The following is a 27887-nucleotide window of genomic DNA, read 5'->3' on the forward strand; positions in this document are numbered from 1 at the left end:
GAACACAACTCCAAAAAACGATTTTGGCGAGTTCCTAGTCAGGAAACATTTAGCCATTAAAATCAGAATAACTCGATTTTTCTATCACACCATGCTACTGATGAAAGCATTTGCTGCTCAACAAAGACATTTTATGACCATTAGGGCACAATAAGAAAGATCGAGTTATATTTCGATAGCTACCCATCGACTCATCTTCAATAGGTTCATCTTACACAAGGAATAAGGAATAAAACAACAAATAGGTTTAAAAAATATTTCGTTTATTTCAAAGCATTTTATTCAATTGACATGTATATTATATTTCAATTGTTGCAATTTCATTTATTTTGAAAATTACCACCGGTTCGGAACCTACTATCGACTGAGAAGAACCGGCAAGAAACTCAGTAGATATCACATTTTTTAATTTTAATTACAAAATTTCATGACCTAAGTCAGGGACCTACGCTGGGGCCGGCACTCAAATGCAATTTCAAGAGAGGTTAAAAGTAAAATTATTAAAAAAACAGTAATGTATTCAGTCAGTCAGTCACTTTTATAACAAAAAGAGAGGATACGAAACTTTATATAATATTTTATTATTTAATAAAATTGAGAGGATTGTCATCTAGTCCTATAAGTTGTGTCAGTCAGTCGATATACAATTGCATATTTAAATATTAACATTATTACGTAAATGTCTAAAAGGATAGCAAAGAGTATAGGAATGTTAGGTTTGGATACGTTCAGTGACCTACCTAATAAATAGTCGTAAGTCAAAATTTATAGTTGTAGTGTATTTGTCGTCTATAGAACTTAGATTTTGTTGATTTTTATCTAAAAGTTCTACCTAAATGTCAAAACATTTTACCTATTTTTCCTGCAGATTTTAACGAAAGAAAAAAACATACGTCTTGAAAATAACCACGTTTTAGTCGTTATTCTTGTTAGAATTTTGAATATTTATGTATAGGCTTAAATTCTACGGTGATGTTTATAAGTGTAGAAAGCTTTCAATGGCAGCGCCTTTCAGAGCACTTCAAGTCAAGTCGAAGATCTATGAAGTCTCGAGTCTAATATAAGTTATAGTCTCAAATGAGGACAAAATTACTATTTATTTAATGATGTAAGCTCTATTTGATATTAGCTTATAATAACTATATTAAACATTTCTATGCACTTCGTAAAATACTAGTGTCATAATAATATAATGAATTGAGTCTAGTTCTAGTCTATATTTTCGTCTGCAAATGTCAAGGAAAGCGTTAAGTTACCATTTAATAACACAAACAAATAAATCAGTCACTAGTTCGATTATTAATGTTTTATTATTCAAATTAACAACGATTTTACAGGCTTTTTCAAAATATTTAAAAATTTAATCTTTAACATTGTTCAAAGTTTAAAAAGTTTGTTCGGGGACAAGCACAATAGAAACGAGCCTTTTGTTCAGACAGTCTTACGTTTAGTACAAAAATATGTTGAATTTTATTAAAAAATGTTTACAAATTACTGATTTAGAGATTTTGCGAATATTTTATTTGAGCATCGAGTTCCTTTACGTAGTTTTTTCAGTAGTTATTAGCTATCAAGGGCGTGAAATCCGAAGCGAATGACTTGACTAAATCTAAGGTTATTTAACTACACAGCAATTTAAAATTACTTCTAGCCTTACAAATCGCAAATAAACATATTATTCATAGCAGCCATTATCACTTATTTAAAAATACTTGTATATTTAGTTAACATCCCTATAACTTAACTATATTATTACCTAGATTATTGTAAGCCACGCCTGAGAGTTTATGAGTTTAAATCTAGCCTGCCAACAAATTAGGCTTCTTCCAGATTCGTTTTATGGAGTCTAAGTTTGGACGTCCTGAATCTACGGCCTGATACAACTCTAAAGTTCAGGGGCTACTTCCTACCTACATGGAGAATTGCGAACAAATAATACAAGCTTATTATATTACTTTCCTAACACTTATAACTATAATATATTTGCGACATCTTAACTTTAACGTAAATTGCGATAGATACATTTATAATATAATATATTTTAATCTAAGTAATTATATTTTGTCCGATTCTACCTAGTTAATAGTAAGTTGTCAAACACTGAATGTGATAATTATAACAATGTATCCTAATTATAATAGTTATATATAAACCTAAGTCATCGCCCGATTTTTATGCTCCTTTTCACTCCTACATTCATTAAATAGATCTAAATAATACATGTTGGAACTCTTATATAACTCATCTCTAATTCAATGGTTGTATCATCAACCTACATGATCTTTATCTTTGTAAAATACATAAACTAATATTCGTATTATATTTCCGAAATATTGTCTGACCCCTCACTAAAGTAACAAATCAATAACATCTTTATTTTTCCTTTAAAATGTAATAAAAAACAATTATGATTTATCTCCTAATACAGAAATATAATGTGAAACAAATCGATACAAATATATACAAGCTAGTAAATATATATTATAATACCCATATAGATAGATATATTGAATACGCCTGTAGTGCTACTGCTCCCAAGATTGGTTCATAGACTTTTGTAACTAATCGCTGCCTAAGTTCCGCTGATAAATAGCCTGCCTGACGTCGCCAACATAATAATAAAAGATCTGAAAAATCAAATAAGTTTGCAATAGTTAAATCTAGGAACGAGTTCCTCGCGTGAGATTATATAGAGAAAATAAAGAGCTAAGTAAGTATATTATATATTCGCGTCGACGCAAAGGTGAGTTAGTAAAATGAACACTAACATTAACAAGCATCTCCGCTAGACAAAGTATATCTGTCCCCTAGGGCCAGTACTAAGTGATGCCAATTAGACAACTGTCTATGAGAATATTAATATATCAAACATGCTGTGTTTCGTAAAAATGAGTGCTAATCCAAAATAAAAACTATTAGTGTTGGTACTGTATTCATTAATAACTTTCTCGTTTTAATGATCGTATCCTTAATTCTGCTAACAATTTTACTGTCGAAACGTAGTCAGTCGTGTTCAATATTGTTATGTGCTTTAGTAAACCTCACTACGTATGAGTATTACATTATCTAAGCTATATTTTACAAATCCTAGTCTTTTATACGCTGCTAGGTAATCCTCAAATTCGTTTTTCGACAACGTAAAAAATTTAGCAGAATTGGGCACCGACAAGGCAAATATATGGGGACTTAAAAGTGCCCAATGAAGTTAGTGAATTCCTTAATTAAGTAAATGAAGATAAATTATAATCTGCATTAATACCTTGAATTCTAATAAATGTTCTGTAAGTTACGGAGGTGCTATTAATACTGATGAATATATAGGGTCCATCCTGCGTCCTCCACGATACGACCCGATTAATTGGTGAAACTATGTGTTTATAGTTTTGTCGATGGGACAGGCGGCCATGTTGTTTAACGACGGAACCTTACGCGGGGTCTGCAGGAAAAGCGGTGACAATAAATACGTGTACAAGTTAACTTTAGCTCCTGAAATTATATTAAAAAAGAAACAAAATATAATACATAGTTAAGTATTTTAGTAACTAATACGTTTGAGCAGAAGAGAACCTTAACTAAGCCGTTACCGCTAATACTAATAGAACGTAATTTGTACCGTGTACGAACGTGTCGAAATGTTGTGTAAAAGTAAGCGAAAACGCTTAAACCCCAATTAATAAAATGAACAATAATATGTATTCATTAGACAACTGTATTATAATCAAAAATGTATATTAGTAACAAAAGCAAATATACGTTTTACAGAAATATTTACAGCTTCACATCGACCCCATAAAGCGAAAGGAAAATACGATTTAAACGCCACGAACGGACAAGGACATTTTAAACCAAACCCACATTAAACTTGAACTAACTGAAAACCAAGTGCGCAATAGTTTTTTTCTATAATCATGCTACATTTGGACAATCAGAAGCACAGACAAAACAGTATCCATCCAATAATAAAATCTATTAGTTTAATGAAAGTGTTCATGCTATTTGAACATTGCGTAAAAAGAAATCGGGCAGAAGCGAAATCACTTTTCCACCTAAGCGATACTAGTTAATGGTATTTGCTGTAAACAATGATTAGGGTTGTGCCTTTATGAAAGTAATGTGTAGTGTGCGTTTGGTTTCTAAAGTATTTGCATGTAGAGTATCCATATACGTATCCTACAAGCGTGGAACTATAAAGCCCTATTCAATGCAGGAGCATCCCTACCTAAAGTATACTTTTAAAAACGTATTAATTATCAATTATGATTGATATATTCGTAATGGTGATACCTTTTCCATTTTAAATTTAAAATATAGCTTTCATATTTGTTCTGCTTTTGTTATTTTGTTTTCGTTGCCGTAATTTTGTCCTTAATAATATAATATATCGATATTCTTAATACTATATTTACCTTATATAACTATATCTTATAACTAAGACGTTTATTATTATTCGATAACCGTATTACGTCTATTTTCCTTACTATATTAGAAATAAATTATAATAGTTTATTATAATACTAATATATTCGTAATATTCCATTAATAAATTAATATAAATATTCGTATATTATGTCTAAGCGTATTTTTGTGTAATTATATCCTACAGTGGGATTCTCATATGTTATATGATATTTAAAATACCCTAATATTATTCTGCGTACGTTTAAATAAAAAATAGTTTTGTATCATATAGTTTCTATATATTCATGTATATATTTTAATATGAATCATAATTTATGTAGTTTAATATATGTTACAGGCTAGGTATATTGTACTTATTGCTATTATAATAAACCTTTCATATATTTGGGTGTAATAATATTACCTATTACTCATAAACTTTTGAACCTGTATTATTATATAATAGTATACACCTTATATATTCACATAAATACGTTTTAAATGTATAATATAATCCTACCCTATACAAATAATCCGGATATAATGATGTATACTTGTTTTAACCCTAACTTATTCCTATATTTTTACCTGAAACCTCTCAAATAGTTGTTCATGTATCTCATACCATATTATTTAATAATATAATATTATTTGTATTAAACTGACGATTATATTTTGTAAACGTTTATTTGTATCGTTAACTATTTCTATAAAAAAAATACCTATTAGTCCTAATACTGTAAATATATATTTTATATAAGGCACATGTGTGAATAACAGACTTATAAATGTTTTGTATTTATGAGGTATTATTTCACCCGATAATATTTGTATATTATTATAACCTAGCACATGACACCTAACATATATTTTTTATAATAATTTTCAGATATCGTATTCCTAACATATTGCTACGGTAGTAATCCTAAACGTCTGATAATATATTATATAATGAAGTTGACTCGTATATTATATTATATTATTCGGTGGTAATCCTAAACGTAAGCTGATGTATATTATATAATGAAGTAGACTAGTAAAAATATATTACTTTCCGATTGCACCTCTATACTGTATATTTTTCTATAAAACTCTTAATAATATAACGTTATAAAGAATCCTATAATATTTGTATTTCCTCAACCTAGGATATTACTATAACACTTCTGATAGCTATCACATAATTTGTATTAACTTCACATTCTTTGATAATATATAATAATCGTATTCCTATAATAATAAACCTACATTGTGTTTCATGATATTTCATATTTAACTCGCTTGATAAAATAATATACTTGTTTAGAATATGGATCTAGTAATATAATTAATTCCTAATCATATTTTGATAATTTATTGACCTATTCTGTATTTAATTATCATTCTAACTTGTGTCTAACTCATATAACTAAACGAAACTGTTGAATTATATTCCATAGACTTGCTCAATCAATAGGAGTTTTATATATTTCGATTTTTACTATAACATTTTTAATAACACCTATAATTTTACCTTTACTGATTTTTATTGTAAAATAATTGCATCCTATAATACTATTTTTAACCCAAAATATTATTATTGTGTATTACACTTCCGATAGCTAGCTATCAAATAATTATAGTTACAATTTGTATTGTATTTGTATCCTAAATTCCTCGTAATTATACGTATCAAATATTGTTGCTGTAATATGTTCAATACCATCTATCTATATTTACTTGATTTTGTCTCTTTGCGTAATTGTATTCTATAATATTTGTATACTTATAAACTACCCTATCATTATTATTCCCTTCAGATAACTATTAAATAAGTTTACTTTAAAACGTCTATTTAAATGTATTATTATCATATTATACCTGTCATAATTACCCTACTCTTTGTATATTAATTAGCGTAATGTAACTCATGGATTTAAATCGTATATTTACCCTATTTTTTCAAATAATATTCTTTATAAAATTCAGTATTTTTAATATAATAACCCTAGTTCTGGTTATATCGCTATAACTATACCCTACGTTTCTAATACACTAATATAATTTGTATAAGCTACCTGTTCAATATCTTATCGTAGAGCTTTCTATTAAAACCTACTTTTGATCCTATTCTGTTTTTTAGTGTTACTGTACGCTATAATTACCTACTACTGTATACATTTACCTAGTATATAATTATTATTTCAGACATATGTCAAATAATATTACTTTGGAACCAAAAAAATATGTAATAAACTCGTAATAATTAGTCTAAATTCATTAATATTAACTAAACTTCGAAATAATTACTAAGATTTACTCCAAAAATATACTTTAGTATTTTTTACATTATGTGTTCCTATTCATATAAAAAATTAACTTGTATCCTCTATTCATCATAATAATACTTCGAACCTAGTACCTTTATCAGTATTTAACCTTCTTATCCAAGAGGAGGTTTATATTTATAGACCTATAATATTCTGTAATGCAACCTACATTCTTCTTATTTATACTTTAAATAATATTTACCTATATTTTAACCTATTCTGTTTCGTAATCTTATTATATCCTATAATATTTGTATAATATAATAACTATATGCTTCCTATTCTGTATTTAATAAATATTTTTGTACCTAACTCTTGAAAGTGAACTAAACTTTAAAATAATATCGTGTATTTAATATTTTTTATAAAATAATACACATTTGCATCATTTTAATACGTCCCTAATTCTGATTCTCATAAATTTATATTTAAATGTAATTTATAGAAGGACTTCTACCAAGCCTAGCTTCATATTTATCCTACTTAATACATATTCTAACTGTAGTACTTGTAACTAAATGTTTCTTAATGTAATTATATCCTATTCTCGTATATATTTAACCTAGCGTTTGTTATTATACACCTCAATTACTTGTCAAATAGTTCCACTTTAAAACATATCTTTTAAATATAATAAAATCGTGAAATTAACCTATTCTGTGTTTAATAATTATCGTTGTAACTCACGTAGCTAATATAAACTTTAAAAGAATTTTGTATACTCTCAAATATTATACTTCACTATTTTTTATAGAACGTCCCTAAATCTAGTTATATCGCCATAATCATATCCTATGTTCCTCATATAAAATAAAACATATGTTGACCATCGCAATTGAATATTTTAACTGTAATATTTTATTAATATTTACCTATATATTTAACGATTCCGTTTTTAATGTGACTGTATCCTACAAAACTTGTATACTTTCAACCTAACGTATTATTATAATCAATCCCTAATCCTAAGTATATTGCTATGATTGTCTTCTTATTTTGCATATAAGTATATGTATACTAAATTATTTTAATATATTACTTTAGTATCCTTTAATATTATAAATCTGTATAAATGACTTTCGACCTATCCTCAGTGTAAATGTTTTGTATTCTATGTTCCTAATATACCTTTAACCTTGTACCTTTATTAGTATTTATATATTTATACTTGTACCTATACCTTTTTCTCGTGTAATATAATACTAAATACACTGCTAAAGTAATAACCTAAATGTATTATAAATTTAATATTATCATATTGGTAGACTATTTTTCATATTATTATTCGTTTCGTAATTATAGTTCGATGTATATTCCTTACTTCATTTAAATAATTCGATCTTAATAATAATAATATGTTATACTCTTATGTTATATTTTTATATACTAATATCCTAAATTATACTTAAATTAATAATTAATACTTAACATTAGAATTATCAAATAGTTATTGTCTTTGTCATGATATATTAAAATTAAATTCTCGACTTTATATATTTAAACGTTTTACCTCCCTACTATATAAAGATTATCTATAAATATTAATATTATATGATATTTAAACTGTAAAGGAATGAATAAACCTAACAACACAAGTCTTTAATAGGTAGTTTGTTTTACGCATTTTTCCTTCATACGTCAAAATGTAGTTTATAATCTTTTTTAATTCAATATACTTGTATATTAAATCAGCACTAGTTACTCCTAACATGGTTTAAAAAATATGTTATTTTACTTTGCCTGATAATTATTTTCTTTCCTGTCTTCATAGTGAATTACTTCTATTTCTGAACGTACCTACTATATTTCTATCTATCCATTTTTTTTTAATATTTATCTATTATTATTCATTTTTATATAAGTTTAATAACTATAATTATCAATTCAGAATCTGTTGTTTATCGTACTGCGACATAAAGAAGTAATTATTTTTTCAGCTATGTCGATCTTTTATAAACTAGCGAAAGCTAACGTTTAACTAAGTTTTATTTTCCACAATGTATCCTACCACATAAAAATATATGCTCATAATTGTTTTGTTTTTAGAGCATTTAATAATAAAAATATAATTATTTAGTTTACATATGAAACTGCATTTGAGTTATCTGCTATAAAATATATTTCTCCTGTCGAATATTATTAAGTTTGAAATAAATAATTTAAAATATACCTAATAGTATGTATTAATAATTATATAACCTATAATACATAAAGCTATTATAGATTGATATGTATTACTCTTTGGAATGACATCTATGCTTTGGGAATAGTATACTAATTATATTATTGTTTATTAATGACTAAATAATCAACGTAATTTATACCAACGTAATTTATTATATAATATATTTTATGATCACCATTATAATCAATTTCTCGCATAATTTATCAAAAACCTTTCCTAACTTAAGGCCGTTTTTTTCCTGACCATCATTTCCGTCCTATACGCCCTACGTTTCTATAATTGCCTACAGATTCCTACGTTTTTCATTTTCCTATAAAATTATAACTTATATTTCCTAAAATAAGGTTCTTTGTACCTAACATGTTGCATCATGATGTGGTTGGTGTGTGTATACTTATAATTTAAAAGTAGTTCTTATACTAAGGTACGTATATTAACATACTATAGTCTTAGTCTAAACTTATTACTAATAGTCCTTAAACTATAACGTATATGTATAACGGCTTCATACTAAACTTAACTCTAAATGTAGTCTTATAGTACATATTATAGTTTCAAGAAAAATTATGTGTTGTTTAACGAAAAATATATATTTTTATATTATATTCCTCTTTGTTTCAATTATATTTGGTAATTAGCATGTATCCCTAGAAAATTATTCGTCTTGTTTTCAACGTCTTACAAAATTTTCGTTATCCTATAGTCTCATAAGTTAAACGTAATTCCTATTATGTCCCTAGCTTTATTGTTTCATAATTTCGCTATTAGAATTATCGTTTCAGCATTAAAGTTTCCGTTTCCGTTTGACGTTACGTTTTCTATATTATTTTAGTTTATGTACCCATTACTATCTACATTTATTTTATTCCTGCCTACCTCTTTCGATTTTTCTACGTAAATCTCGTGTCGTTATTTTTCTTTCGTTTTATAGTTATATATAAATTTCGATTTGCGCTTTACCTTTGCATCCTAACATCTTATGCTTGTTCTAGACTTCTTAGTTTGTTAATTTTACGTTAAAACACAATTCTATCCTAGCTATCGCATCTTATGAACGTAATCTTCAGTCGCACAATAACCTTTTATGGGTATCGAACCCTGCGTTTAAAAACATCAACATTTTCATGTTCCTCCTACCTACGTCCTGTTGGTTTCATTGGCCTTTTAAAATATCTCTATTTTAGGCATTTTGAACCTCACTTTTTAATAAATTTCACTCTTTAATATCGCTCCTATAATTTTCTTAAAGTTGATTTTCATACGTACTCACTCCTACCTACGTCTCTATGGCATTTTATTAAAATGTCTGCATTTTACGCATTTTGAACCTAACTTCCAAAAACATCCCAACATTTTCCTCGTGTCATTTTCATATTCAAACCTCCCTATTCTACGTCCTGTCAACGCAATTGAACATTTAGAAAATCATTCTACATTTCCTAGACTACCTATTAGTACCTATTGAATAATACTTGCTTAATGGTCCAATCTTAATTACCATACCAAAAACGCAATTTGAATCTCACTCACTTGAACTAAATTTACGTATAGATACATAATACCTAACAATTCCTAAGATGATTATATCCATTACTTTGGATTTATTACTATATAATCAATAAATCTTTGTAATCTCGTTATAATTGTATTATTATATTATTAAAACTTATAAATATCGCCCTAAGTACGTCGCCCTGTTCTTTGTTCCCTGCCTCACTCTATAGGAAAATTTATATAATATGATTGAATGTATGTATATTTTCTTGTAATTTACACGCTAAGTACTTATTTCTTGAATCATTGCAGTAAGATCATCCTAACATTCGTTGAAGCTACAGTCTTTATAATCTGCTTATTTTTTTTATTGTCTATACCTTTGTCACTGGCACGCAAATTCAGAATTTCAAGTTCCGCATCATTATTCAAAATTTATTGTTCTATGTCTTCGTTATATAAAATGCTATATAATTCTTCTTATACCTAAGTGTTTATCAACCCTTCAAGAGCTTTTTTACCTACAGTAAAGTTTTAATGTTACATATTGCCCTTATGGCTTTTACTATGGGTCTATTTCATCGCCACTTCTCTACATTCTTAATATTAAATAACGTTTAATTTATCAAATAGTCATCAAATGACATATTATAATTATATATATTTTTTAAACATTACCAAACAACGTAAAAGTAGATCTGTCTCTATTATCAATTTCAGAATATATTTCTAAATTTTACTTGAGAGCATTTTGAAAAGCTCATTTTCATTTCGTTTCAATCTGCACAATTTTTCATTTTGTTTCATAAATTTTAAGGCACTTCGGTGTTCTAGACCCTAAAATTATCATAATACTCATATCTATCAGATATTTTTATAAACACACTCGTTTTAGTAATCTTTCGATGCTTTTTGACTTCAAACCGTAAATTTAAATTGCCTCAACGTTCATTAGTCTATAATTTCATAGAAATCAACTTCACTGAGTTTCTCTTCACCTCATAAAGATGTCAACCTGAGTATTTCACGCTCCACAACTCTTAAACGCTAGCACACGACTATAGTCGCACTCCCTCAATCAAACGTCCCACTACCTACAACAGACTAGCTGATATTCCACTTATATCGCCTTTATAACGTTCATTATATCATCCTAACGCTCTTCGATCTTCTCCCTCAACGCAAATAATCCCATCAGACCTATATTTTATAAAACATATTTTGAACCATAGACAGCCATAATACATAAAGCATATCATGCTTTCTTGCAATCATTGTTGCACTCAATCGACCAACTCGACCATCAACTCAATCTTTGTTCTATAATATTTCTTGGCTATAATACGAGCTAAGTAATATATTAACCATCTCAATAATCATCTTTAAATTCTTATAACGCTTTTCTACCAACTGGTCTATTTCAGTTTGTTGTTCTCCACCAAATGTTCCTGACCCACTACAACCTGAATGCTTTCACGCAAGCATATTTACACTCTCAACCAACCAATGATTGTTCTTCCAGTTTCTGCAAGTTAGCAAATATTCTCCCAGAATCGATACTATCGTTCTTTTCTATAGTTCTTAGCTACGTCAGCCACTGCACTCTACTCTTACCAATTTCAGTAAGTTATTTACTTTACCTAGAACTTTCAACTCTATTTAAGAACGCTTTAAATCAAGCACTTTCACGCAACCATAGTTGCACTCAACCAACCACTCGTTGTCCTGGCAGTTTTCATTGTTTTCGGTAATTATCGTATCGACTGTGTAATGTCTGAACGCCTAAACACAATGTAATACAATTCAGTAATTCCTTCAATCATACAACATTTTATAAAAATAATAATTTTATAGGTAGGTCCTTTGTAGGTCCCCTCCTGCATTTTTGCCTCCAAATAATCTTAATCCTGGACTTTAACGCTTTAACACAAGCACTTCTTCACGCAATTATTGTTGCTCTCAACCAAACAATCGTTGTCCTACCAGTTTTCATAACTTTTCCGATTTATCGTATCACTTCTAATGTATAACGCCTAAGCACAAGGTAACTCTCTTAAGTTGTAACAAAATGTTATATAGGTATAGGTAGGACTATTGTAGGTTCCTCCTTGCCTTTTTAACTAACTTTTTTACCACCAAATAACCTCAATCTGAGACTTTAACTCCACTAACAACGCTTCAACACAAAACAATTTCAGGCAATCATTTTTGCACTCCTCATTCCTAATAGCTTAACGCCTAAACATTTACCACAAGGCTCTGTAATACACCTTACAAATTATTTCAATGTCACCAATGTCTTGATATAAATCAAATCTTAGTCCTCAACTACGTATAACAGCGCTAACACAAGCACTTTCACGCAAATATTGTTGCACTCAACCAACCAATTTGTCAACCAACCGTTGTCCTAACAAAGGTATTTTATTATATCCGTAAACTTCTAATTAATTAATACCTAAACAATAACCACTGCAATCTCACTCGATTATTTGAACTATGCTGTTCACCATTAAATAAACTTTACCTACGACTTTAACTCCTTATCACAACGCTTTAACACAAGGACTATCACGCAACCACTGCTGCACTCAAACAACCACTCGTTGTCCTACCAGTATTCCTAATTTTCTATATTTATAAACAACTCAACATTTAGCACTAGGTTCTGTAACACCCTTTGAAACTCCTTCAATTTCACTAAACTCTTTATTTTCAATATAAATGAATGTTAGAAGCTCCTTAACTGCTCTCATCAAATATAAGAACGCTCTAACACAAGCACCTTCTCGCAACCATCGTTGCAATCAACCAACCACTCGCCCTGACCGTTTTCATAGCTTTTTACCTAACCGCTTTGTTTTCTAACTGAACGTCTTCAGTATGTACTAACTGCAGTCAAACTTGCCTATTTATTAAAATTTCGTTCAATTCTTAATCACTCGATAATAGCTGCCTCAGCATAATAAGTAACGCTCATCATAAACGATTTCTCATTTAACCAACCAATGTTCTCCCTTCCAGTTTTAATATTTTTTTACCATAGCTATCTGGTTTATTGAACGTGTCTAAATACTTTGGTAAGTATTGACTGTAATCCTACCTAACTAATTCTTTTAATTCGAATAAACTCTTTACCACTTGATAATTTTGCCTTAAGACCTTAATTGCATATAAAAATAATGCCTATCACGAACACTTTTACGCAACCATTGTTGCACTCAATCAATCAATCAATTGTCCTACCTTGATTTGTAGTATCTAAACGCCTTAACCAGTTCTTACTGTAATCCTACCTATTTGATTTTTTAATTTGGTCATAATGAAGTAATTTAATAACTTAATTGTTATAAATTATTCCCTAACGTGTATAAACAGTTGAAACTCGTATAAGTTTAAATTGCTACATCCTTCAAAAACCGCAAACAAGTCAATCAATTCTTCAGTTTAATTAAACTCTAGACTTTAATAATTACAACCTAAACGGTACGAGTACTTCTAATAGAATAAATAACGAATTTTCAAACAAACTGCATTAAACCAACCAGTCATCCTGCTGATCCTAGGCCAGTCTCTTCATAACTTAATACAATTTATGCGTTTCGTTTCACGTAACTAACTTATTACTTAACTATACGCTACGAGTAATTCTCATAAAATAAAGAACGAATTTTCAAGCAATCTTTGTTGCATTCAATCAACCAATCATCCTGTTGATAATTCAAAACTTAATAATATTTTTGTGTTTTTCCATAAACTTACTTTTTACTTAACGTCCTAACGTTCTTTAGTAAATAATACATAAATAAAACGGGTCCTCGCTCAACCAACTTGTTATATTTCTACCTACTCTTTAAAAAAGAGATATTCTTATATCTAAACGCATTAAAGAACTTTATTTTGACTTATACATATTACCATATATTATAACATTTGTTTCTTTTTAACCTATTAAGGTTTTTGTTCATAGACTTAAAATATTTGTAATTTTACTTCAACCTTCAGTTATCACACGCAAAATTTTCGCTATAATTAATGAATTGTACACTAACACTCGTGCTACAGACTCGCACTGAATCAACCAAACGATGTCCTACAATTTCATTTACAGTTTCAATTTAAATTGATAAACCTAATTAATTTTACTAGCAAGAAAACGTAGACACAAAAAACATACTGTATATCATTTATGCTTCAAACGATAAGTTTATTTCAAGACCTATATTCAGAAAAAATGTTGACCATTTCCGCAACCTAAATAACTTAAATTTAAGTCTCTTAAACGGTGTTCTATCAGTAGTATATAGTATCATAGTTGTTTTCTTAACCTAACTTTTCCTATAGATAGCTGTTCTTCTAACTTAACGTGTTCAATCATTTAGAAATTGTAATAGATCTCATGACTGTCTACACCTAAATAATACCAACACACTGTTATGTAGTTTCTTTCAACCATTATTTTTACCTATAGCGTATCCTAACTCTTATTTGCTTTAAATCCTTTATCAAGCTATGTATGACCTAGACCTACTGAACTGCTGTTATGCGATGATTCCTAGTTTTTCGAAAAATAATTAAATATTTTATACACATTATAAATTTATTTATTTCTGTTACGCATCCTACTGGGTTTTCTAACTGCTGTGTACTGCGATTCAAAGATATAATAAAAATCGATCGATTCTCTACGACATCTGTTTAATGAATATAATATATTCGATAGTATGAATTATTATATTTTAGCAATTAACCATTTTTAATATCTTGTCAATGTTTATGTTTACTAAGCTAAATAAAAGATACGATTTTTAAAATGCACAGTTAAACCTACTTATTATGAAAGACTGTTTATCTTTTGTATGTACAGTTTCCAACGAAATATTTATTATGAGTCAACCTATAAAATACGTTTTTAGACGTTCTTAAAAGAATCCTACACTAATGGTATAATAGAATATACTATGTTTCTTTGTCCGTAAAGTCTAATCTCTAAAAAAGAAGAACCCATTATGAAAACTCGCTAATAAGGCACACTGTGGTACGTTGTTATAATATAACAAATAATAAACCTTAGTCGTAAAAATAAACGAAAAAATATATATTTTAAATTCATTGTATGTAAACGAACAAAAGAATAATAATAAATATTATAATTATTAATTATTCTGACGATTGAAACGACTTCCGTGTAGATTTTGAATTACACAATTTTTAAACCTAGCCAATTATTTAAAGGATTCTGGTAAAAATATATATTAATCGGATAATATAATCTACATTTATGTATAATCTTAATTGAATATATAACTTTTTCCATCTCATTATGAAATATTATAATTAAAAACCTCTTGGTATTAAAACTATATAATAATAATAATAGTATATAATAAATTATACGTGTTTAAATATTCAAGGTTATTCTAACACTTAAAAAATGTCAATTATAATTTTAAATAACATAAAAGATCAAGCCTGAATAATAATATACTTCTCACTACCTCTTTCATTCATGTCTAGTTTTTAATACGTATATAGTAATAACTTTAAAAAGTTGAGTAGGCTATTTACTAGTCAAATCAGCTTCTCTTTGTCAACTGTCAAAAACGCTTTTCTAGTATAGAAATACCGACATTATGACGTCATAGGTATAGCATATTCGGTAGAGTGAAATAAGAGATTATGTTGTTTATTCTTTCAACATTTTTTGAGAAATAAATTAACTTTTCTTAAACTAATACAAGTTTCGAAAGTCGTTGTTAACCTGGTAAACCCTTTTATGTCAAACAGAAATATTATAATTTGAAATTACGAAATAATACTTCAGTATTATTGTAATTCTTGCTATATTTCCTAATCTCTAGTTATACAAAATGCTACCAAAGTGTTTTTATAAAAACATTTTCTTGAAATACCTCATCGTCTAAATTAATTTCAGCTCAATCAATAACTAGCTTCAATCGCACATTTCCGTTAAACGTATTAATTACATAAATATAACCGTTTTAATTAGTCTATAAATTAATAAGAGACCTTGTATTCCTATAAATTATTAATAACTGTAATTTTCAAACTCATTAGTTTTTTTTATAAAACGTTTTAAATGGAAGCATGAAGTAAAATCTCGTATCGTCTAACTAAACCGCGTTGATGTCTTTATAATACATTTATCACATCCCTTATTTCACTTCTGGAAAACCTTATTTATTTACACCACAAAACATGTATGGTCTAAATTAGCACCTAATTGTAAACGACTACGCTTTACATTGTTTCTACTATATTGTAAGTATTATATTATTAAAAAATAATCACATAGACCTATTAGTTTTTCGACCATTCGTTTCATATGAAACCTCTAAGCTATAACCAAATTCAAAATTTAATAAGTTTCATACTCTTTTTAGATGTATTGAAATCGTCATCGTATTTTAATCCTTCATCAAAAGATATTTCGAATATACCTAGTCATCATCATTTCCTAATGTTACCTATTCGTACTTAAAACGCTGACTCCTTTATTATTTATTAAAATAAAATTCTTGCCTAGACCCTCTCTATGTTCCACCGAATACAAATCTTAACAATAATATACTATTCTATATCCTGGACTATTTTTAAATATACAACGCTTTTAAAATAATCATAAAAACAGATTTCAATTTCAATGTTCTAGGTAAACTAACGCAACGTTTACTACTCGTAAAATTACGAAAACCCAAGACTGTATTCGTACAGTAGTTTTTTTCCTTAAACACATTATTATAAATTACGCTCGTATTTTCAAAATTTTCCGCAGACTTAAGCTCTTTGCCATCATTAGTCATTATTTCGCAATATTTCCCATCATTACTTATTATGTCGTCATCAATTACTAGGCTCCCAATTTTAGCAATTACTACGTTTCTAAATATAACGTCATGATTCAGGTACAATTGCGCAATGTTTTACAACCCTAGCTTCAATTTCGTCATCTCTCCCCTACCTACGTGTTTCAATAAGATTTATAGATCTTTAGTCATCATCGCCTACGTTTTTCTATTCTTTAATATCTATATAATGTACTATAATTTAACCGTTTCTAACTCTATCACCTAAGTCATTTCTAGTTTTTCTTCTCCGATATTTCAATATATCCTATGAATTCGTATTTTGTACATTATACCTCTCCTATTGCCATTTGGCAAATTTGGATACAATTGCGTAATGTTTCACAACCCTAACTTCAATTTTGTCATCTCTCCCATACCCACGCGTATCAATAAGATTTATAGATCTTTAGTCATCATCGCCTACAATTTTAAATATTTGAATTGTGTACCTATACTTAAACGTTTCAAAGTCTTTCACCAGCTATTTTCATTGCTACATCTTCTCACATATTCCAATATTTCTATGTATATATAGTTTGTAAATTATACCTTTCCTATTACCCTCGACAAAGTATAGTTCATAACATACATATGTGCAATTGCACAATGTTTTACAACCCTAGCTTCGATTTCGCCATGTCTTCCCTGCCTACGCGCTTCAGTAAAATGTATATTCATTTACTCATCATCGCCTACGATCTTCAATTCTTAAATATTTATATTATGTATTTTTATTTAATCGTTTCAAACTATCACCTGAGTCATTTCTCGTTTTTGTTCTCCTATATTTCAATATATCCCATAAGTTCGTAGTTTGTAAATTATACCTCTCCTATTACCGTTTGTAAACTATGATTCATGTACACAGATACAATTGCGTAATGTTTTACAACTCTAGTTTCAATTTCGTCATTTTTCCCCTGCCTAAGCGTTTCAATAATTATAGTTCTTTAGTCAACATCGCCTAGAATATTTTATTCTTAAATGCCTATATTGTGTACTTACATCTAAACGTTTCAAAGACTATCATCACATTGATATATTTGTCCTACTATATTTCGTTACCTACGTTATAAATATTCGTAGTTTGTAAAATATACCTCTTAATAATTATGCCTATAATATCAATATTTAGTCATCATCGCCTACGATCTATATATTTGAATGTTTCAAAGACTATCACCACCTATTTTTATTGCTATATTTCTTCTCCTATATTTCAATGTTCTAATTATTCGTAGTTTGTAAATTATACCTTTCCTATTACCGTTTGTAAATATATTTTGCAACTCCTTTTCTTATCTTTTGTCTTAATACCTATTATATTATTTCCTATTTAAAGACCTTGCTTGTTATTGCTGGTATTTGTCGTATACTATTTGCCATATTATATGCCGATTCACCGTGACGCATGACCGTGTAAACTTAATAAAATAAACAATTTTCTTTTGTGTTCCTACATTTGTTTCATCTCTTGTCGTTGTATTATAACCATCTGTGTAAATATGTATCTTCATAATGACGTTTGCAAATGCATTTTATAGTATAGAATACTTATTCTTATTCTCATCCGATACCGTTTGCCCTGTATGTTCAAACATAATAATATATTTATATCTTTATTTTGTTTTTTTTTATTCAAGTTGTTTAATAACACTATTTCCACTTTGGACCTATGCTGGTTTTAACTGAAATGATTGCCAATCACAAAATATATGTAGAAGTTGTAATAAAACACCCAAAATCCGTTTTTATAAAAACTAGCTCTTCTTCCTATTTTCCATTTTCCGAAACTTCGTGAACGTAATAAACAAAAACTCTAGCCTAGAGCATAAGTTTTACTGTCTTTTTCTTCAATGTACGTCTATTTAGATTATAAAGTGTAAACGCCATCTTACTTTAAATGAATTCATCTTGTGAAACATGGTGCAATGTTAGTCACTTTTCCTTGAACGCAATAAATCTTAATTCAGTTCGTGCTTCGAGTACTATTGTATGTCGCAAGGATTCTCTCAGTGCTATCTTTACCTCTTTAACATTCATTTACTCGTACTTTCAATCTTTGATAAGGCTTTTTATAGTACTATGTACTTATTTTATTTATCTGTTTATTTGTATCGTTAGGAATACAAACATATCTTTGCAAATATTTGTAGTACATTATCTTTCGAATGTTACGCTGATTTGTATCTGTATGTTATTTAACATTTATAAATAAATTTTCCTGAAATGTTTAATCCTTAACTGAAGGATACTGTGTATCTATTTCATATAATGTTATCTTCAATAATTTCCTCTTTGTCTTGTTTTGTCACTTCCTTAAACTACTTGATAATCTTTGATAAAGCTTTAAATAGATGTACTAAGTATCTATTTTTCAAATTGTAACGCTCTTTATGTATGTATTTAACATTTTTATATCGCTTTTCCTGAAATATTTAATCATTAGCTTTGGAATAATTTGTAGCCATATTTCATATAACGTTGTCTTAAATAATATCTTCTCTATCTTGTTCAACAGACAGTTTTGCTTCCTTAAACTACTTGATAATCATTGATAAGGCTTTTTATAGATGTACTATTTACCTATCTATCAAAAATAACGCTCGTTATGTATTGCATTTAGCATTTCTTTATCGCTTTTCCTAAATTCTGTATAATGATTTGTATTTCGGATAATATTATCGTCAATATTTTCTCCTCCGCCTCGTCTTTTTAACTCTAGACACGTTTGCTCTTAAAGTTCACATAAAATATTGTCATTTTATAATCCATTTCGTTTGCCGTTCTGTATTATCAACATTGTCATTTCCTTAAAGTTATAATTTAGGTTTTTTTTTTCTTTTAAACAACAAGTCCAAGTTTTCGTGTATCAAGAGACTTTCAGCATCTTTCCAGACGAAACGATCACCTGTTCATTCATTTTCTAACTAAACTACAAATATTGATCTCAATTATAGTCTAGTTTCTATCAATCTTTCTAATCAATTCTTTGTTCATACTATTTCAACTATTGAAAAGCTTTTATGTTTCTTTTCTTTGTCTTACATTTCAAAACCTATTTATTTCTTTAATCGTATCTGTTTATCGTCAGCATTTATTTCCTAGCGATACAAATCATTGGTTCCATCTCATTTTATATCCAAATAGAATAAAGTTTCCTCTTGTCAAACGCTCTGCAATACATTTTAAGGGATTTACCGACCTATCCATTTCAACGTTTCTATATAGCTCTTATAATGTCATAAGGCTTATCAATATTCAGGATAGAAATACGAAAAACCCTGCCATATGCCGCTGTTTAAGAAAATTCAGGATAAAATATGAAAGCCTGCAAGACGTGCGGTAAGATATACTATAGACTTATGTAGACATTATTGCAGTTAAAATATTATCAATAGTCACAATCAAAATCGGTGCATCCTTGGTACAATCATCAACAAGCCCTAAATAGCCAATGCAAGTGCGAGGTTCACCCGTGAGGCCGTGACTCATAAACGAAACAAGCTCTTTAGTGTAAAACTCTTTGTTAAATAAATACAGAGATCACTTTACATCACCCTCATGCACAACACAACTAACCCCCGGTTTCTGAGGTACATTTAGCGGTAGTTTATCTATTCAATAGCGTTTAAACTTAAAAAAAACGCTATGGAATAGATAAACTACCGCTAAATGTACTCAGAAACCGGGGGTAAATGAAGGAACAAGACTTAAGATAAAAAACAAACGACACACCGACTGGAAAGCGAGACACTTCAACTAAACTTCTATAACGACACTGCACAGAACTCAACAAGATTCCACAAACACATAACTCCACTTTATCTTGAAAATATTCTTCTATTTCTTGATGATGTCACTATAATTTTTTATGTAAGATTTGGTTGTAATACATCTCTATCTTTGTTAAAGAACTGTTTATGAAGTTTTATAAATGATCACGTGTGGTTAGATTGTTCCCGAGGAATGTATTTTCGAAAATTCATTCACCAAAATGTTTTTTTTGAACAGTGATACCTAACTTTAAACTATTCCAAAGAAAGCTTAGATTTCCTCTACTCTCACTTGAAGATGTAAGTTTTCGATTAAAACCGATTCGCATAACACCATTTTCATAACCACGAACGAAACTAAAAGCAAGCCAAATATCTAATAATCTTCATTAAAATATTGTAAAGAGTTTTGCTTGTAGCTATAATGAGTCACACCAATGATTTTTGTTATGAGCATATTTAAAAACTAGGTACTTCAAGAATAAAAAATCTGTTTTTATTTTTTTCGTATCTTCAAAAATGACCGAGATATTAAACGTCAAAGTATGGCCTTCGCATCAAACTCCGGCGAAGCGGCCGCACGGACGTGTGACGTCATCTCGTGACACTGCTATTTCGTCAGTACTTGCCGATACCTACATAGGCTCGTTGTCTCTCGCGGTTTCGCTTTAAATAATTTGTTTTGCTTATAGTGGACAAACAAAATGGTTAGAAAATATTGTATTGTTCCTATGTGCACTAACTCCAGTGAAAAAACACCCCAAAAATTGTTTTTTATGTACCATGTAAACTGTTTTATATTTTTGCAAAAGACACTTAATCTAAAACTTAAAGCCCGGTTCAGATACTGTCAAGCGCAAATGTTAAATAGAAGTTTATTGCCTTTTGAACACTTCCTCAAGATCAAGATGCCATAATATATCATGTTCATACCTACCTAGCAATGAACTTCTACTAAACAGTTGATACTATTTAATGAGTAGTTCAATGACCTCACAGGCGGCGGCGAGCCGAGCGCGGCGGTTGAGTTGGCGTTGTTTTTTTGTTTTGAAAAAAGAACCCATGTTTATTAAATCTAATAATATCAAAATTAAAATGTTAGTTTAATTAAAAGTTCTCATTACACACCCAATCATATAAGACTACCTACAGAGTAGATTCATGCGTTCATAATGATAGCTATCAACCTGACTAAAGTCAGAGGCAGGGGTGACAATTTCTTTTTTATAATATTATTTTAAAACTATGTTTTCCAAATTTACACTTGGTAGGTACGTAACACTCATTATTTGTAATGCCAGTTGTAACAAACTTTCAATTTTATTGTTAACTACACACAAAAATATTATTAGTAGTATACGAGTTCAACTTTCTTTACCTGGGTCTAGTTGATGATTGTGTGCGTGGCGATCGAGATCGAGGATATCTTAGTGGAGGCTTATTTTACAAAAAACACGATGATTAAATTTATAACACATACACATACACAGACTCTTTAAATATTAAATGCAAATCACTTTTCAAATCAAAACTCCGCATCACCCGCAGTCGAACAAGCGTGTCTGTCACGACGTGACGTCAGCGCGTAGCGCGCGAAGCAACGCAAATTTAAAAAAGCAGTGAAACTTTATAACGCTGTAACTTCGGTAATTTTGACCCGATTTTGATAAAACAAAAACTATTATTATCAGCATAAGTACACAAATTAAATGCATTATGTTTAATAGTCATTTTTTGATGTGCTGGTGTGACTCATTGAACATAATAATAAAACCTAAAAATGTATTCAAATAAACCCGTGCTTGAGTAATATTTAAAAATGATTTGCATAAAAAAGCTTTTGTTAATAACCTTCCATTTGTAAATCGAAAAAACAAAGACAATTAGCGCACGTAATACCCAACATGCACGTCACAGAATAAAAAAAATACATAAAAAAAACAACTGACGTTTGCTTAGACACTTCATAAACTGCCAACAAGTTTTTTTAAAAAAACACTGCTCACAACATCGTTAGGAAAACACAACACTTAGAAATCGCTAAAAAAAAATATATATAAGCCTATTCGCTTACCTACCAAAAGAGGTATAATTTTCTTTTAAAATCTCAAATCTTATGTGCTTTAAAGTAGCAGGTTCTTTTTGCCAGTCGCCGTTTAGTTATGGGTTGCCGTGGCCTACCTTCATAAAGATTTACCTTTCTCTATTAGTTAGTCAGATTATAATTTACTGTATCTTACGTGTTTTTAAAAGCTTTTCCTATTAACTCTTTAAAAGTCAGCTTTATCTATTGATACATTTGAAATGTATTCCTTCTGCATTGCACTTTCGATTTGCTTTTAGATCTATTCGCATTTTTTTCTGCTTCATATCTAAGAAACATGTTTTGTAAATCTTTTATAGAAAATCTTTTATGCTTTTGTTAATAACTTCAGAGAAAAATCCTTTCAAACCGTAAAAATATCACAGATTCCTTCAATATTCTTATTTATCCATATTAATTATTTCGTTATTTTGCTGTTTCTTCGCATTAATTGTAATTCTAGTATCTTTTCTAATCTTAATTTATATATGAGTAGATCATATTATTTATCAAATCGTTTGGATTTAGCCTAATAAATCAAGTTAATGAGAATAAAATCTTCTCAAACCTCCTTGAGTTGAGTACATTCCTCTAGTCCCGCTTATATATTTTTATCTCGTTTGCAATAAATGTAACACATTACATGTAAAATGTAATTAAGTATATCCAAAAACCTCTACAAGCAGCAAACTGTATAACTCTCAGTGCGTAATTTTCTAAACATGCCTACCTGTTTATCACAAGGTAGGTATTATTTTTTATATTTTTATTCAGTCTTTGGCGTATTAACAAAATCTAACTGAATTTTCCTCTCTATTGTTTAAGTCTTAACATCATTGCATCTCTAGAATGTAGAGGCTCCATCGCAAAATTAAATTCAACTGAATTTTTGTGTCGATACTTATTTCCAACTCTATGGGGTCACAGTTGGTTGTAGTAAAATAGTATAGATTGTTTGTTATAGTATGAATATTCAATTTTTAAAATTGTTTTCTGGTCTCTGCCTACCCTAATGGGAAAAAGGCGTGATTTTATGCATGTAGGTATGTATGCGTTTCATTTTACCTATATATTTAGCGTAATTCAGTCTCGATGGAGTTGCTGATTCTCAAAGCTTTGGCTAAACAAACTGAGTATATTGTTTGCTCCATATTATACCATTTTATCATTCAATATTAGTTTAATTTTCAGAAAACCTCCTTGGTTATCCAAACACGAAGTTATTTTAGTTTCAAATCTTGAACGAACTGAAGCTATAGGTACATCCCAAATGTTAGTAGCCTTTTACTACTGTTCTACATCTAGTCTTCAATAGTGGTCTGAGTACCGTTATTTGTCCTACAATCAACCTTAGCGAATCTCCCATGCAAATGCTTAGAGCTCTAAATGTATATTACTCTATAACAAAAGCTTAAGTGAGCATAATTGTATAGTGAGTAGAAAGACACGTTCACTTCACATCACCCTCATGCACGACACAAAACAACTTGAGAAAGACACAAATTGACGCGTGTTTGTAAAGCAACATCTCCCATGAGCAGCAAACTTCTGAAACGCTTCTAGATTTTTCTACTAACAGTTTTGAAACTCTTCACACATCGTGCGTTCGTAGACACAAACATCAATTTTTTATCTATTTCTTCTCCGTTACATGGTTTTTTATGATACTGAAATAGGGTTTTTTCCATCAGGAATGCCCATATTTCGTAATTTTCTCTTTACCTAAATGTTGTTACATATTAGGATTTCTTACAAGGCAAGGTTTGTCATTCAGGAGTTTTCTAGCAACTAGTGAATGTATTGTGTGGCAAAATGACACATGCCAGGGCCGACGTCGCCTCATGCACCTAATATGAACATGAGAATAAAAATTCCTTAGTTCCTTCGTATTTATGTGTTTCAAATGGTACATTTTCCGAAATGGTTACCAACCACAGTTAGTTATTAATGAAGGTCTCACTTCAAACTTCTTGTAAATTTTATGAAATACATGTTATGAATACCTAATTCATACGCGTTAAATTACTACGTGTTATAAGGAAGCGAGCGAGAACAAATATTCGAGATACGAAATCTATTAGCACAGATTAAAGGCGTGTAAGTAAAGTAATATGCCATTAAAACATGTTTGCGACACTATACACTAGGTACGTGATTGTCAATCAACATTCACTGGCTCGTTGTGCATTCAGCTTGCGATAAAATAAGCAATAATGTATGCAACCTTCTTATTGGCAGACTGGCTATTTGCTTTTTTAAGAATTTGCGATACCTGTTTTGAAAATTACGAAAACGAACGTAATTTGTGTTTTATTTTTAATATTCCGTAACCTGATTAAAAATAAAAAATCGTAGAGCTTAATTTAACTTTAATATAACTTATTTGCTTTTGTAATGTTTGTATCTCCCGTAATACATTGAACTAATAAAATGTTTGTTTTGAGTTAATAATTAATAATATAATTCGAAACCTATATAAATATTCTATATACACAATAGTGTATACTTATTGAGGTTAAATCTCAAGCGAAGTTGTAAACAATTATAACTATTATTACTTATTGTCGCAGGTAAATAACTCGTTAGTCGTAAATGATAACAAATATATGTAAGGAAAACAAAGGATATAAATACATATAATATTTATACCAATATAATTGATATATAACAAATTTGTACTTATAAATAATATTAACAAAATATTCCATCATCAATCAATTCTTACGGCCCGGAAAATTATAATCAAATACCGTAGTCCTATCTTTAATTATGTATCCCTAATACCTATATACTTATAACAAAATAATAATCTAATTTTGTCTTTATTATACTAAGAATATAATATAGAGAAAATGTAGAGTGGTCAAAAGCTAGTATATTAGTCAGAATGAGATCCATCTCTTACTATTTCCGTAATTCAATATAACGAATGTATGTAATATGACATCATATATTTATTTGAAACCTACTCTGTATCTATTTAACGTTGTGTATAGTTTAATTCCATTGCGATCTATATATCAAGAAACGTGTAACTCAAAAATATATAATCAGAAAAATCGACTAAGTAACAAAACTTTGCGATTTTTAAATTATACTCTAAAGAAAAAATATTTTATTATATTTCAATAATAGAATACTTGTGAATATTAAAATAAGAAAATTCCTACGTAATATTTTAATCGTATTACGAACAAAAGTATACATTTATTATAAAAAAATATAACTAGCTACCTAATGTACCTATCTACCTACCACGATTTATATTATCGAAAAAAGGATGATTTATAACTTTGAGAAACCCATTCTATAAGAACAAAACTACGCAAAATAAAACGATTAGAACGAAGAAAACGCCTATTATCGTAAAAAAAAATATTATTACAGTAGGACGTACTTATTTCAAAACGACCGTACAGTTTTTGTTATTATCCACTTTTTATAGACTACAGTAAAATAACCTTTGTTACATTAAATCTATTCGAACGACCCTATCCCCTACATTACGAGGTAGGGGAGCACCCTATATCTATTGAAATGCTACCTATTGTACGTACTTGAGAGGCAGATGTTTCAACACAATTGTAATTATTATTATTTCTGCTACTACGTTGAATTATAAGTAGCCTAACAATGATTAATATGTCCTATACAAAATATAGCTAGTCGTTATTTGTTGAAATATTTTTCAAAGTAAATAATACTCAATATCTACGTAACATACGAGCTAGGAGAATCCCTAAAGATAATACACAAAAACAAATTAAAATACGATAAGATAAAGACACTTAGTCTTAGCAACAATTTAATTTAGCCGACCATCATTCTGGACGTACTGCGCAGTTAAATTTTGCACGCACCGACTCAAATCACATTTTATTATTCCGTCTCTAAAACCTGTATTTTCCGTGACAAAGCCTTTGTTATTTCAAAAATGAATTCCAGCAATAATCAAGCGAGGTCAAATTACCTACTACGCAATTTCCGACAAGAAAAACCCGTGTAATTTACGATAGTAATATATTTATCTTTAGATAGCTCGAATAAATAAACCTATCTTAACAGCTGAGACTGATATCGATTAAATAATATTTCACAATAAACAAACATGAAGGTCAAATACGCCGCCATTTTGTTTAGACTTGTCGGCGAATTACATTTGCCGTTTTAGGACTTTCTGAAAAAAATACACGTCCCTAAACACAAATAAATTACGAATTTCTATCTAGATACGTTATATTACACCTTAAATATACACTTAGAGAGCTAAATCGTAAAATATCGTAAAAAAATAACACACAACCACATCATGGCAACTTGGTGACGTAATTCCTATTTATACGACTCTACCACAAACAATTCAAAACTTTACCTAATTAGAACAAATATAATAACAAATGAGAACCTTACCTTACATTTTATCCGTATCAAACGTCTTCCCCTGCTTTATTAACTCAGAATTTAGAGGATCTACGTAGAGCTCGTCAACCGGGCGATGATTCCGCCATCTTAAGAGCTAACGGGACTTGCCACCTCTTTAGTTTTACTCCGTACTGTAATATACATTTTTAAAACTATTTTCTTAGCCATAGAGCCTACATTGTAAGGGCCTGTTTGGTCCTACCACTACACAATTCTAAAATACATGGTGTATACCGAACCTCACCACTAGACTTGGAAAAGGTATCTCACGGAATCCCCCCGCGCTACAGTTTATATAGCCATTGCGACATACGCAGTCCCCTCAACCCAAAGTATTACACGGCTAAATTG

General features: G+C 29.3%; 1 long non-coding RNA gene across 1 annotated transcript; it reads right to left on the bottom strand.

Moving 5' to 3' along the window:
• Positions 1 to 242: 242 nt before the first annotated feature.
• LOC142973182 (uncharacterized) lies at positions 243 to 27850 on the bottom strand. The gene is made up of 2 exons (XR_012959495.1): positions 27525 to 27850; positions 243 to 3436 (listed from the first exon to the last, which is right to left on the bottom strand). It is a non-coding gene; the product is annotated as an uncharacterized LOC142973182 (long non-coding RNA).
• Between the last annotated feature and the right edge of the window lie 37 nt (positions 27851 to 27887).

The sequence above is a fragment of the Anticarsia gemmatalis genome, chromosome 5 (assembly GCF_050436995.1).
Source record: "Anticarsia gemmatalis isolate Benzon Research Colony breed Stoneville strain chromosome 5, ilAntGemm2 primary, whole genome shotgun sequence".
NCBI lineage: Eukaryota > Metazoa > Arthropoda > Insecta > Lepidoptera > Erebidae > Anticarsia > Anticarsia gemmatalis.